The sequence below is a fragment of the Strigops habroptila genome, chromosome 7 (genome assembly GCF_004027225.2).
Source record: "Strigops habroptila isolate Jane chromosome 7, bStrHab1.2.pri, whole genome shotgun sequence".
Classification (NCBI taxonomy): Eukaryota; Metazoa; Chordata; class Aves; order Psittaciformes; family Psittacidae; genus Strigops; species Strigops habroptila.
Genome location: NC_044283.2, coordinates 16,928,071 through 16,941,448, shown reverse-complemented (window position 1 = coordinate 16,941,448; position 13,378 = coordinate 16,928,071).

Here is a 13,378-nt window from a genome sequence, read left to right as displayed (position 1 = left end):
GAGCTGCCCAAAATCTGATGCAAGAACACCTCACAGAGGTACTTTTTCACTGTGTGAAATTAAAAGCCTAATACCATTTACTGAGATAAGGCACTCTTTTCCTTTTAGCTTTGGGGGCGGGGGGGAAGACATTACACCTAATTTGTGAAATACTCAAATAAGAAACTCACTGTTATCTTTTTGAGTCGTAAGTGAGAAGATCAGCAGGACCTAGATTTAAATTTTGATTTGCAAGAGACTTGGTGAAAGATACTGGTAAAAAGCCTGGGATCTGTTTACATATCAAAACCTAACTCAGAAGGAACTAGTTTGAGTCAAACAAGCTTGGGCAGAATGCCACAGTAAAGTCAGTATTGTACTTCTGATCCTTAGACTAGCAAAGGAGCTTTTGAATGTACCTTGCAAAACACAATACAATGACTTGCCCAAAACCAGCTATACATCTCAGAGTGAACTTCAATCAGTGTTTCTGGTTTTAGTATGTTAAATAAGGAAAACAGCATTTCTTATTTTACAATATTGAAGTAAGAAAAGTAAATGGTTGTGAGGCTATCAGACATCATAGGAATGTGCTCCATGTAGTTAAATTCATGTTAAGTCTTCTAAATGACAGGTTTTACCGGTTTTGGCTGGGACAAAGTTAACTTTCTTCGAAGTAGCTCACATAGTGCTGTGTTTTGGATTTGTGACCAGAACAGTGTTGATAATACAGGATGTTTTAGTTACTTCTGAGCAGCTTACACATGGTCAAGGCCTTTTCTGTAACTCACACCACCCCACCAGCGAGTAGGCTGGGGGTGCACAAGGAGTTGGGAGGGACACAGGTGGGACAGCTGACCCCAACTGACCCAAATTCATATTATATGATGTCATGTTCAGCAATAAGGGCTGAGTGAAGACGAAGGAAGGGGGCAATATTCAGAGCGATGGCATTTGTCTTCTCAAGTAACCATTAGGTTTGGTGGAGCCTGCTTTCCTGCGGATGGCTGAACACCTGCCTGTTGAGGGGAAGTAGTGAATGAATTCCTTATTTTGGTTGTTTGCACATGCAGCTTTTGCCTTACCTATTAAACTGTCCTTATCTGAACCCACAAGTTTTCTCACTTTTACCCTTCTAATTCTCTTCCCCATCCCGCCGGGGGATAGTGAGCGAGCAGCTGTGTGGGACTTAGCTGCCAGCCAAGGTTAACCCACAACACAGATGAAATATAGCCTAAGCCACAGAGTTTTTTTCTACTGTCTTCACAAAGCTAAAATTTTACCCGATGTGCCTCAAGATCTCAAAAATATCTTAATGGGGGTGTCTATACGTAAGACTCCCTCCTACTCCTTCCTCTATGCCGACACCTTCTCAGTTGTGGGACCAGGTAGACCTTTTTGGAGGATGATTCTAGAGCAGGTAATCCACTGCATGAGACCTGCTAGTTAAAAATGAATTATACCAGATTTCTATCCAAATGCCCAGATGATTTCTAAATTAAAATTTTGAAGGGCTATTAACCCAGGACACAAAGCAGAGCCTTTGGGATTTGGGATAAAAATTAGGAAGGGAAATCAGAAGCATCAATTTCCTCACCACTTAACAGAAAGGCAGATATTGACCATCAGCATGTGCTAAAAATCAATGTAAACAGTTCATGTCCGTGCAAGTTCTGAATACCTGGCTGTGCCAGCAAACTATTAAGCTGGCTTACAGTGTGTATCCCTGAATAACTAAAATGCCAGTGTATGGAGAAAAGTCAGCACCTGATGAAAGTGGAAATAAAATTTTGAACGACTGTAGGGATTGCAACGGCCTGAGGTGAGCAATGAGGTGACGGAGTGAACCAGCGATAACTCTAGCCTAATACACACTAAAAAAAAGTAATAGAAATGAAGAAGCCAACAGAAAACAGAAGCCTCAGAGATCCAGAAACTGCAAAGAGTAAAGACATCTGAAATGCCTCTGTCATACACAGACACAGACAAACACAGTCAGACCTCTGATGCTATTGAAGGAGTTTAAACTTGGACTTCGAAGACTACATTCATAGCAACACTATCAAAATCTGTTAAACAGGGATGATTATTAAAAACAAATACTATTAAGTTTAGCCTATTATACCCCACTTTCTCTCTGGACCAGAATTTTCCACTGTATTCAACAACTATGGAACAGCACAATCACTGGAATTATCTGCTGATTTTTCAAACTCCTTTTGCTCAACTTTGGAGTTTAGCCCAGGCAGCTCAGGACCCTTCTACAGCTGCTGTTCCAGGAAAAAAAATGCCATTTTTCTAACCATTGTTCTGACTTCTATAGTTCTCAGCTTAATTTAAAAAGTCAGTTGCAGTATGCATTAACATAACTACCTGATATCCGTCTAGCACTCTACTTTCGCTTTTTTAGTTTTAAATCCTTTCAAAATAATTAATCAAAAGTTAACTGATGGATTTCTCACCGATAAACTCCCTTAAATTTTGTTCCAGCCTTGAGTTTCAAGTAGATTTGAGCCTCACACTAGATACTATCTCTATACTAATAAGCTATAATGAACTACACCATCTTTGTCAGCCATGGGTATGATACCCAATGTTTTATGTATGAAACACTACAGACCAACAAGAGAAATCAAGATTAGTTATTATCATCATGCAAAAATTATTACACAGTTTCTTCAACCTTAACTTAAAAGGACAATTTCTTCTTAAAAACAAAATCCTTTTTCCTCATTAGTAATGACATTTTAGGTTTTTACAAACTAAAACCATGACTATTACAACAAGTATTACCAAAAAATATACTCCACTTGGCCTTAATCACTTGGGTCATGTGGAAGACATAAACCAGATTATGAAATAAAATGAGTTCAGTTTTCACTTATATGAGAATGCATTTCCTACATCAGAAAAGTTTATTTTACATGCAGTATTAGCTGTTTAGAGAGACTCAATGCATATACTGTAATGAATCCACATATAATACACTGAGGAATTAAAGGCTCAGAGTACTGGAATTAAAGGTTCCATTATTTTTCAGGTAATTTATTTTGCATCACTGTATTATAAGATTGAGGACAGATGCTTTGGCCCTTTGCCTCAACTCTGCAGACGGTTCACCTTATTTATGTGAGTACTTCCTATAAATCCAACAAGTCCCAAGGGTATAGTTAAACACGCGCATAATATTGCCGGATCAGGGCCCTCATCTTGATTTGCTGTACTCACTGAATGCAATTTTTTTCCTGTTGCTGTCAGAGTCCTTGTTTGTTAATAATCTTTCCAGATGATTACTCCAGCTTTCCAAGCTCATCTCTGTGTGGGGCCACATATACACCTAGCAGGTAACTCCTACCTATTTCTGCCTCACTCTGTAAGCTTGATGTTTCAATGCATCCAACAGAATTCTCTACCTGCAACTCACCTTTTCTGAAACCCCCAAGCTATTTCCTCCTGACCTCATCTGTGTAAGCGTTCATAGTCCTACAGAAAATATAGACAAAGATTTTAACTGGACACTATTTTATTAGAAAAACAAGAGTTCTATGACTACATTAACAAGGCCTTCACCAAATTTCTGACACAGTGGTGTCCTTGTTTATCTTCTTACTTTAGTAAGACTTTTCAAAATCCTTTTAATGACCCTGAAAACTTATTACACTGGCATGTTTGGGCATCTGTGGAGTTGGGGGGGTAGGAAGTAAAAAAGAAATAAAAGAGTTGTATGCTATTTCTAATTCAATTCCCTCAAACATATAGTCCTTCCCTTCTTTTAGCTGGCATTTCCATGCTTGATGGGTTTTCTAGCCACTTCTGAGGACAATATATTACTGCAAATAACAGAGAGATGCATTGTGTAAATTCCGTCTGCGCACTATAAGCATTTCATACATCATTTAATTGTTACAAAGACTCAGCAAGGTTAATGTAATTTTCTTAAAGTTAAGAAACTGATAATTTTTTTTTACCTGGGTTGACGGTTCTGTAGTGTTTGCAGAGCAGTCCATTTGGCAGCAGGGGACTGTCACAGATTTCATTTTTATTGCACTGCATTAGCATCAAAGTCACATACTTTTCACTTAGTAAATGAATAAGAAAACACTAAATTTGTTTTAACCTTGGCAACGTCTGTAGTATTTCTGGCTAGGTAAATCAGCCACTGTCTGTCATCCTTTGATGTAATATTAAACTGAGACCATGAATATTTAGAGGCATTTAATTTTCCAAATAGCTCTGTTCACAAACATAATGCAATAGTCCCTGTGTCTAGGTCATATTCAAATAGAATGACTTCCTCTTTTTAACTACTGAATTCCAACCAACCATGTGGTTGCCCATGGCTATGTTCTGCCCAACATTAATGCATTTCATATATAAATTGTATTCTGCTGCTACATCAATTCACAAATCCTACATTTAAGATTTATTTATATAAAACTAAAGTCACTTGAAGGGAAATAACTAGTTACCAGTATCTACTATCCAAACTGATTTGTCCCTAAAGAAGTGTGCAGGTGTGGAAAGTAAATAATGTTGGTCAACAGGGTTCATAAAAATGAACAATCTGACCATTCTTGTGCTTTTAGAGAACAAGGTCAGAAAGAAATTAAATTCATAGAGTAGCCATGTGAGATTCCTGGGTAAAGGGGAGCCTTTTTGGAAGACAAAGGGAACCTGATAATCTTTATTTTCTTATTTTTCCAACAACAGAGAAGAACACAGAAAGAATCAACTTAGGCTGTAGGTGTGTCCTGAAAGTTACTGGCAACTAAAACCAGTTTTGTTTCTGTACCTTCTTTCCAAAACAGCTCTTTTTTCAAGATAAACTTTTAATTGACTACGGTGGATAAAGAGGTGAGTGGTTTAGACCACTAACATCCCCAAGATACTCTGATTGACAGCCCATAATTCAGCTTTCCTGACACAAGAAGTGTTGGATGCTCATGCTTAGAGTATTAATATTGCCTCAGAATAAGGAAAATATTCCAAGATTACCAAAACCAACAACAAGAAAGTATTTACAGTTAAGTTCTTTTTTCTTGCTCTGAAATGATGGCCTGATTTTCAGAAAAGCTGAAAAGTGTGTATCTCTTCTGGACTGGGTACTACTTCTCAAAATATTTTGAAACTTTCATAGAAAACTAAATCAGAATTTAAGAGACTGTATGGAGACAGACTCAGTTTAGTATTCTAGACATTCTGATTTACATCTCTCTTCTTCCAGTCTTCAGGGAAAACTATTGTTTCATCTGTATTCCCTCTAGTAAAATATCTAATCTGTATCTTTTATCCCAGAAAAAAAATTTCACGATTTATCATGATTAGAAAAATGTAGATTCTGTTAAACAAATTAAATGTATCTTGAAATTAAATTGGTATTAAATATCTTCAATTTACAATGGCACAACAAAATCTTCCCCAGACAGATATAACTAGAGAATTTATAGCTGAGTTTACAGATACTTCAAAGGTATAAGTATGCCTACAGTTTAGATAATATAAAGATATACTGAATATGAAAAGCAGACATCAATTCTGTTCAGAAACTAGGTTTGGTAGGCACACGGTATATTTGAGCTGGAACACTTCAATAATGAAAACAAAAGCATCAGCATTTTGACTGAAACAAAGTTGATAGATTGCAGAAGTAAACATCCCAATGGCTTTTTTCATCATGCAGCTGTAATATTCCATGAAGGAAAAAAATAGCATTCTTAAGCTGTTCCTCCCCAGTGAATACTAACTATAAGGCTTAGGATTTATTGATTGCAACTATTCCACAGGGTAAGTATGCTTTGCTGTGTGCCCAGCAGTCTTACTTTTGACTGATCCAGTCTGGGGGACATACTGAAGCACACCACAGGTTTGTTTCTCTTTGGCTGTGCACCCAACTTTCATTTTCTATTTGTATTTGGAACATGGCCTAAGTGCAGAAAGTATTTGCTTCACAGTCTAGACAGAGCACTTTCTGAAAATAAACATAATTCTTTTATTTCCACTCAAATTTGCAAAGTTTTGGAAGACCTCCCAAGCATATATACCAGGAGGAGATCTCTTGACATCAAACAGCTTTGACCTTGCAGAAAAAGGTATATTGGAAGTGTATGTTGAAGTTAAGCAAATTCATTTTAAGAAAGTCCCAGTGATATTTATCCTTTGGAATGGCTTACACAGGAAAGTGACAATTTTTTTATCACCTGAAAGCCTTTCATCAAGACTAAACATCTTTCCAAAAGATAAGCTATCTCGCAGAGACAGCCTGAATTTGATGTTTTCTGGGAGAGTTTCTATCAATCATCTGTGTAATGCCAGACTGAGGCAAAGTTACTGCGTAAGTCCCTTTGGGCCCAAGCTTACAATAGCAGAAAGAACATCTCTAGGAACTGTGGACGTTCAGCAGTGATCATGGTTAAAATTTCAGTTTCTCTCATTTCCTCTTCATTCAGTCAGTCCTAACTCTTCAGAATGCAGAACTTGAAGACTGTAGGAGCAGCTCCTCAACATTTTGCTTATTCAGAGCCTGAGAGAACTACTAATTGGCTAAGACAAAAATTGCCCTATTCCACATCGCACTTAAAGAAGCAAGATGCAGTCATTGCTCAAGGCATGTGTGGCATAGTCAAATTTCTCCTCTGTTAACTACGTATTTTGAACCTGAACATGAAGAGAAGCCAATTCTTTAGACAATACCTACACCATAAACTTTTTCTCACTATTTGCCACTTACTGTATTTTATTAATATGGCAATTACCATCATAGTTCAATACATCTTGTGGGTGCTTGACAGATTAACACAATGTTATTTTTATTCAGATTATAGATTTCATATCAAAATCCTACATACTGACTGACTAGATAGGCAGCCTACATAACTAATTTTAAGTAGATGCCTAACTTCAATATGTGCAAAAACCAATGAATCCAGCCCCTATCATTTAAAACATTATTGTTTAATCTCTTTATAGAGAGACTGTGTGAATAAACAAGAATTACTGGGAATCTTTGATTGTTTTTCTGAAGATGCATATTGAGGACCCATGCTTACCTTTTATTGTGTGCTCTCTTCTGTACTTAAGAAGTTGGCATTTGGAAAATATATTTTCCTCTTGTATTTTTTCTGCCATTTTAACTAGCCTCGATACACAAAATATTCAGGTTCTGAACTCATGAGATTATTTGAGCTCAGTTTTTACTTTTGATGCTCTTACTTGATAAAGAATTGCTCACAAAAATTACTTTCCCAGCCCCCCCCCCAAAAAAAAACAACAAAAAACAAGTAAGAAAATATTTTTTATTTTTAAAATATTAAAATTTAATTCACTCTTTAAATTCTGAAGTACTTGGCTCATTACTCTGATCTTTCTTTTGGGCATGTGTTATAAAGTGATTTCTGCAAGTTATAAATATGGTTATTGCAGGCGTCTTGGTCTAGAGGTCACATGATTATAAAGGAGAAAGCCTTAAACAAGAAGAAAAACAGTTTAAGAAAAAACTGTTAGCACTGAAAGATGAGGAATGTGCCCCATCTAGCAAGAGATACAGACAAAAGAAAACAAAGAATCACTCCAGTGACTGGATGGCACTAAATGAACTGAATAGCATATTGTGAGCTCTTACCCCTCCCTGTAAGACCAAAATAGCTCATGTATGGTATAAAAACAGACAACTGCATTAGAAGATATCTGATTTTGTATCACCGATTTCTATAATAATAGAGCCTGATGAGTTTCAAACATGTTTCTGATCTTTTCAAACTTTTGTTGATTTTTCAGTTTTTCCATAAGTGCCCTGTGTCTTTTATTCAACCTCTTTCCACACGATTTATTGCTGGACACCCCAAAGTTATAAAAAGTGCTTTTCCAACAAATAAAATTTTTGCCTCTTGGCTGAAAGTAACGTAGTAATTGGCTGAACAATTCAGCAATTCAGCTTTTGGAGTGAAGAAATATAAGAAAATAAAACTGTCATGTTAAAAACTTACCACAGTACTGGACTATTCTCTGTCTGATAGCAAAAGGCTCAGTGCTCATACAAGAGTGTTTTTTACAAAATCACAAATCATTCTATAGAGCCTAGGCTTCCTGAAGAAGCCTTTTATCCAAACATTTCCTTGGTCCAATCTATTGCAATGTATTTAATCTAACTTATTTGTGGTACGTGAGAAATGCACAACATTAATCACGTCTCCTTTTAGTTTTCTCTGCATTTATATGAAGCCTGCTTTTGCTCTCTCACACACCATTGTAAATCAGAAGTAAATTTACTGATTTAGGTGGAATCCACTGAACAAACTGGTATAAGTATGTGAAGAATCAGGTTCTTTATACATTAATTCATTGTTCCTGCTTTCCTTCCTTTCCTGCCTCCCATCATTATTTTGGCACAGAGGTAACTACGGTCAGTATATTCCACTCGCAGCCTTGTGGTTACATCTTCGCTGTATTTATAGTGAATGAGGCAGATGAAAGAACTCTAAATCAGCTGCAGAAATAGCTAAAGCTTGCTTAAACAACAGCTGACAAACACTTTGCATGCACCATTTGACCTAACCTCAACTCTGGCCTCATGATGGATGAAGAAATACATCTTTCTGGCTGAACAAAAAACATTTACCAACACAAATTTTAATGGTAGATGGAGTACCATACTCATTTATGAAACCTCAGACTTTCCAAAAAATTCTCTTTCAATTTGACAGCAAACATGGAAATTCTCAACTTGAAACATTTTTTTTCCCCCAAGAAAATGCAGATGACGACTGAAAATTGCTGTTTAACTAGAAATATGACCACAAGTCCAGAAAATCTGAAGTATTTCTAGATAATAATGCCTTAAGCTCACTTTATATCTCAAGAGACGCTCTTATCCACACACACACAAGAAAATGAAATGGACATTCAGCAGAAATGTTTCCAAGACATTTTGGATGTAGCGAAATCAGTACACAGGGCAAATGGTCGGATCAGATCACAGCATGTTCATGCATGGCCTGTCAATAAAAGTAATTACTTGATGCAGGCTGAGCTATGGTTTCTCTTTTTTTAATCCTGAATTAGTATTTAAAGCAGTTATTAACAGAAAGGCAAAAATCACTCATTGGCTAGCCTCCACTTCAGATGTATGTGCTGGTAATCTCATATCTAAATATTTGATTGATATGACACTCAGGTTCTTCAGAAACTATCCCTTCATGCACTGCTGTAAGTCAAAACATGGAGTTTTCAAAGAGCCTTGAGTCTACTGCAAATGCTCAATAAAATTTCCTGTAGAGTATTCTTGGCTTTCAGGATATTTCTGATATATCTCACAGGATATACTCAGCATCATACATAGACATTCTTCTCAGATCCTACTAACTGTTGTATAAAATACAACAATAGAAACATGAGATGACAGCCTTAAACATGCATTTCCCTTATTTTTCAGATTAACATTATTTAAGAATTTGAAGAAGTATCTGCTCCAGAGTAGAACATTTACAGTCTGTGAATAGTTTCTAGATTTGTAAAAAGTGTCTCAGAAGTGCAAGAGCCAAATAGATATTACTTCCGAAGAGATGTTCCAGCTGGCCAGATCCAAGTATATTTGCTGTTTAAAATAGGGATTTGACATTGCTAGAGGTGTATCATCCAGTAAGCAAAGCAAAGATTTTCTCCTATGGTGACAGAATTTGGCACTTTTCATATGTACAGTTGCAATTCAATGATTAAAGAGGGATTATTTTTTAATTAAATTTTTCATTACATACCTTCAGCACCCAGAAAAGTAAGCTGAAAGCCCCTCCAGTGATCTTGAATTCACTGTGAACAGGAACTTCTTGATTAGTATAAATTCTGGCTTTTGTTAGCATTTATGATGTTCTTCTTGCCAGCAAAATCACACCACTAGAATATCTACCATACGTCTTTGCCTTGGGATCTGGGAAACAAGTTTAGGGAGTTTCCAAACACAATTCAAAGGGACTTAAAGTCTGTTTGCTTAGCATCTGAATACAATCAAGCAGTTAGACTTCTCATTCAATTTGCAATTTCACCTAAAACATTAGAAAGAGCAACAGTTTCTGTTTCCTATCTAGTTTACTTGTCTTCTGTGCAATGTTTCATATTGCGAGAGCAGCTATCTTATGATAGAATATTAATTGTTTTTTTCTCTCTTTTGTAAGAATCTCTAGGATACACCTGGATATGACATAAGACAATCAAGGAGTTAAAAAAAAAAAGGTTCAAACTGGAAACTAACCCTTCTTACTAATTTTTAAGACAAAGTCTGTAAAAACCAAATTTTACACCTTACCTTCTGCCCTGGCATCTTTTCTCATTGTGACAGAGCACCCAAATTTGGTTGATTATAGATAGTTTGGTTTTAGCTATTGGAGAGGAAAGGCTGTCAGGCAACTATCACAGACGAAAGATGAAAAGATGAAATTTTCTGGGTTGTTTGGGGTTTTTTTCCCCCCAAAGTAGAGCTCTTCCTTCATAAACACACCCAAACAGAGAATCATGAAACATGTCTTCCTTTCCTGCTACAATGTCCTCATTCCCTGCTAAACTCTGATGCTCAATTTCAACTCCCTGGTATTTGTACTAATGGAAAAGTATGCTTATTTCACATGGAAGATCAGCACACTTTTGATGCATGATAAGCCTACATATTCACCCATTTGTGAAAATGCATAAATCACACTGCTGTTGTCAAAGAGGAACAAGACTGCACTTTATGACAGTCAAGTCGTTAAAATCTAGTCTCTCCTTAGAGAGGTAAGATTCTTGTTTGGTTTTCTGTTATCATTTCACCATCTAGAATAGGAGGAAGTGGCAGGAGGCAAAGTTCAGGATTCTCTCTCTCTTTCCTCTTCCAACATTGCTACATCATTCTGGGTATGAATCCACATTAGCACTGACCTGCTCCATCAGGGAAAGTCCTTATGGAAGAACACCTTTATCATGGCAGACCCTGCATTCTGATAACTACATTAATATGTGAAAAGTCTCTAATCTGCCAAACTCCAAAAACATTTCAATAATAAGTAGTTGAAGTCAATAGATTTCAAAGTAAGAAACACTTGACTATTGAGTAGAAATTGGGGTGGTTGGCTCACACTGGGCATCTGGCTGCTCTCTGCTGTACTGTCATGTTTATCTCAGTAGATAATGTAAAGCTAGTTCAGGAAACATGAGCTGCAACCACTGCAATAAAGGTATAACCACAAAAGGTAGTATTCTTCATAAAATCCATATTTTTGCAAAAAAAAACCAACTCCACACTCCTCACTATAATAGATAAGAGTGGATAGCATAGGAGCACCAGGTTCTCTTTAATGAAGCAATAGTGTGTTGGCAACATCATGCTATTAACACAGTTCCAAGTATATACCATCAATAGCAGCTCACGTAACTCACTGGCAGCATGACTATATTCTGGAATGAGGATGCAGATGCAGAATGGACAGAAAGTTGGGGCTTTTAAAAGCACTATTCAAAAAATAAAAAATTAAAACACAACAATTATCATAAAACCTTCAAGCATGGTTCAGCAGAAAACAAACTAGTGGTATAGCAATACTTTCCTTCACAACAATACTATGAAACTGTAACTGTTAACTTCAGTGTTCATTAAAATTACACTTTGTCCATTAAGGAAAATCCTATATAGAGGTCAAATTCAGCAATGCTGAAGATTAAGAAGATGCTTTATTTGTTTGGGTTTTTTTTCCAAACATCCAAAGATGCATGGAAGTTACATTTCCTGAGTGACATGCCGCAGAAAAGAATGCAGCAGGCAAATGTAGAAACCATATGTGAAATTTCCCCCACAGATGAAAGAATAGAAGAAAGAGCAGAATCGTATTAGCATCTTTTGTGGCAGTCAGGGAAAGGGCAGAGAGGTAGGAGAAATACTCTTCGTGTTGGTTTCACTCAGAACTGATGCAAAAAACCATGATCAAAAAGCATGCAGTACAATGGAACACACTTAAGAAAATAGTCCTTAATGGGACAGGAAAATATAATACTAGACAAAAGGGCTGCAGAGCAAAGAACTTTACCTGACACATAATGAGGGGTATATAAATAATTCCTTGAAATAATAGCTTTGTTCCTTTCCACTTTTTAAGGATTTGTTGTGACATTTATGAATTTGTTTTTGAACATTTTTTTTTTAATAAATGTCAAAATTCAAAACTCACAGTCCCTATTTGGGAAGAAAGCACTGTTGGAATGTTTTAAATAGCTTAGAACCTTATGACCATTCATGAACTTAAGGAAAGTCACATAAATCCAATCTTAGTCTGATCAGTAAAGATGGTAAACAGTAGCAGTGCCTAACTTCACTCAATGAATCAGTCTGCACAGTGGAAGAAAGTGCTTGTTCAGCCCACCTTCACACTCTAGATAAGGGTATTTTGATGGCAACTGTGTTATGAAGCACATTGGAAAGATCCACTGTACTGAATCAATGTTCATACTGATGCATACATTGCTAACAATGGCAATGGCAACTGCAATGGCACAAAAGGTTTGGGTTGTTGGTTTTCTCTTTTTGTCTTGAACTTTTATTAACAGGTTGAATAAAAACTCTTGGATATATCTGGCAATATTGAAGTAACTTCCAGTTTTATTTCAGCAGGAAAATTTCCAAAGCAAGTGTCAAATAGTGGTCAGAATGAATAGCAGGAGACAGGATACTTAATTCTGTTCTCATGTCGAGGACACCTGATGCAAGCCAACCTTTCCCGATTTCTTAAAAGCTGCCAACACATGATACAGCTCCAGAGAAATCCAGTGCAAATTTCTTGTTTCTTGCTACTTGCTCATTTCTCAGTTTTGGAAACACATACCATTCTCCTTTGTATGCAGCTGTTACGGGGCACTCTGCTCCTAAGTTTTGCCTTGAGCTTTGGTTCATCTGTCCAGTGTTATGGTAACGAAATAAGGAAATCAAAGAGTAATTAATATTTACAGAGTATTCCAAAATGCTTTGTATAAAACTTGTGAAAATCCTCTGATATAAGGAAAACAAGATTGTCATGGAAAAAATTCTGGCAGTAGTGCACAGGCAGCTGATGATGGTGTATTTACTTTGAGTTTGAGTACTTAATGAAAAACTTCCAATGAGATTGAGGTAACACTTCACGATATTTTCCAAACTACCCTCATGGTTCACTTGAGAAAAGTAATCATCCTCTGACCAGAAACACAGGTCACCTAAGAATGAGCAAAGAACATTGGTAACTGAACCTGATACAGATATAGTATCTGAATTGCAGTAGTATAGATGAGCATACGGTAAACCTGTATTCCATGTTATAGGCAGTCCTGCAAGGAGCACGGACACAACCAAGCAGTAACTCACTTGTTTTCTATGTCCAAACTGTTCATACAAGCCTTTAATGAACTTCAC